Source organism: Syngnathoides biaculeatus, chromosome 17, assembly GCF_019802595.1.
Source record: "Syngnathoides biaculeatus isolate LvHL_M chromosome 17, ASM1980259v1, whole genome shotgun sequence".
In the NCBI taxonomy this organism is placed as follows: domain Eukaryota; kingdom Metazoa; phylum Chordata; class Actinopteri; order Syngnathiformes; family Syngnathidae; genus Syngnathoides; species Syngnathoides biaculeatus.
This window is the reverse complement of record NC_084656.1, coordinates 21,408,152-21,410,527: the sequence shown is the minus strand read 5'-3', so window position 1 is coordinate 21,410,527 and position 2,376 is coordinate 21,408,152. Positions and strand designations below refer to the sequence as shown.

Sequence of the window (2,376 nt, the reverse complement as noted above, 5' to 3'; positions counted from 1 at the left end):
TCTTTTCGGTTGCGAGACGTGGTAAAAATGCGCCCTCAGTCGAATCGTCGCCATTTCTACAGACGAGCTCGCTGTTGCGGACGACATCAAGTCGGCACCGTCCACAGACCCACGTGTTAGCGGCGAGCGGCGGATGCTTTCTGCCTACTTTAATTCGCTCGATGATGTCGCCAAAGCTAGATGTATCCCGAAGATCAAACTCTGTGACGATATCGATCCGTACATTCTCCACTACGACGTGCTTTAAAAGGATCTGTTAGACTCGCCTGAAGTAGAATCTTCTGTTTTTCCTTTCAGCTTGTCCCGTTATGGGTCGTCACAGCGTGTCATCTTCGATGAACGCATATATTTGTTTGGCACAGTTTTACGCCGGATGCCCTTCCCGACGGAACCCCTCTGAATCTAGCCGCGGTGAGAGAACCTCACAGCACCTGGTATTCCCAGGCGGTCTCCCATCCAAGTACTAACCAGGGCCAAACCCGCTTAGCTTCCGAGATGTGACGAGATCGGGCGTTCTCAGGGTTAGCATGGTCGTAAGCCTTCCCTGAAGTAGAATATCCGGACATAATAAAGTACCTCTTATTACAGGTGTCCTGTTGCACAGTTTTCCACGATTTCCACATCCGAAGACGCAACAAAAATCTGGCATGATGATTGACACGAGTCGGAACGACGATCGGGATGGACAGCTGACTGCTCGTCTGCAACGATGGCGGTCAAGTACCCGGATGCACAAGCGTGGCGTCACCTAGGGGCAATTTAGTGTCCAATTAACGTCGCATCTTTTGGGGATGTGGGTCTAAACGGGAGTGCCCGGAGAAAACCCACACAGGCACACGTGGAGAACATGCAAACTCCACACAGGCGGGTCGTCTGGGACTGAATCTGGGACCTCAGAACTGTGAGGCCAACGCGTTACCATCTGATCCGCCGTCTCGCCCTTGTTTGAAATGTACCTTATTCACAGCTCGCACAAATGTGACTTAAGTCCTAAATCTGGCAAACCTGTCGACAGGTACCCGACTCCAGAGAGACGTGCGGGAAATGCTGCTGCGTTGAATAAATTAACGAGCGAAGAACTGCTAAGGCGAGAACGTTTGTTGGCAGCCGCCGTTGCGGCAACTTCTAGAAAAGATTTGCCATCTGCAATTGTGCTTTCTTGGTACGATCGTGCGACTAGTTTCGTACTTGTCGGTTTGTAAAGTGATGTTTATGCATAACGCGGAAGCTCAAAGTACATTTGTACAACATTAGCGGTGCTAGTTCGGACGCGGCAGCCTTCACACCTTGGGGGAGGTCCGCGGCCGGCTTTCGTTACCCTCCATAAAATGTCATTTTTCTGCAAATAATGGGCTTTTTTTTTTTTTTTTTTTATCGGCCATTTCTGTTTGAGGGCGGATTTGGGTAGGAGTTAACCGGGGATGGCTTTTTTTTTTTTTTTTTTTTTTTTTTTTTTTTTTAATAAATAAATAAATAGTCTGAACACAAACAAGCAAGATCATGAAAATCAGTTTCAAAGCTCACAGAATCTTCCAAAAAATAAATAATACAGAAATCCACAAGTGTTTTTCTTGCTGTCACGCACCATCACCGTGAGCCGTAACCCGCCAATAAACCAGATTGCCAGACCCTTAATTCTTAAAAAAAAAACTAAAATAAAAATGATAGCATTTTATGTACATTTTAGTGGCCCCATCAAAAAATTGCTCAAAACGCTGATATTAACGTTGAAATCCCTGCAAAGAGTGGCGAGAACACCTATAAGGGAAAAGATCTACATTGGGACCAATTAGCTATTTTCCATCCAAGGTGCCATTTCACTCGTAACCGTCACAAAAACTCCTCCGGTGTGACTTGGAAGCAACGGTGTTAAACCAGGTGCGATCGCTCTAACACTCTTTCATACGCGTCACTGCAAGTTCAGTACAGAAACTTATGGAAAACAGCGGATCATCTAAATTACTAAATGTTGCTCTTCATACACAAGGCTATAGATTGATTTTAAAAGCCACGTATCAGAATTGACGATACTTGGCTAGGCGTATGGATAAAAACGCACCACTGCGGGATATTGTTATATTAATCTTTCAGACAGGGAGTTGTAGTGTTTGAAAGAAATTTAAATGGAAAATAAATAAATCAAACAAGCTTGACTTTCACTTGCAGGCCACCGTACTTTGCGCTTGTTCGCGTGTTGATTTTAAAGCGTTTCAAAGGACTTTCTGTTCAGATACATAATTTTTTTGCTTTGATGAAAACTTCGGTGGATCGACTGGTAAAAGCGTTGGCCTCACAGTTCCGAGGTCCCGGGTTCAAACCCGGATCCGCCCGTGTGGAGTTTGCGTGTTCTCCTTGTGCCTGCGTGGGTTTTTTTTC

At 45.5% G+C, this 2,376-nt stretch overlaps 1 pseudogene; it reads right to left on the bottom strand.

Annotated features, from left to right (window-relative positions):
• Nucleotides 1-419: 419 nt before the first annotated feature.
• Nucleotides 420-539, bottom strand: LOC133491282 (5S ribosomal RNA; annotated as a pseudogene).
• Between the last annotated feature and the right edge of the window lie 1,837 nt (nucleotides 540-2,376).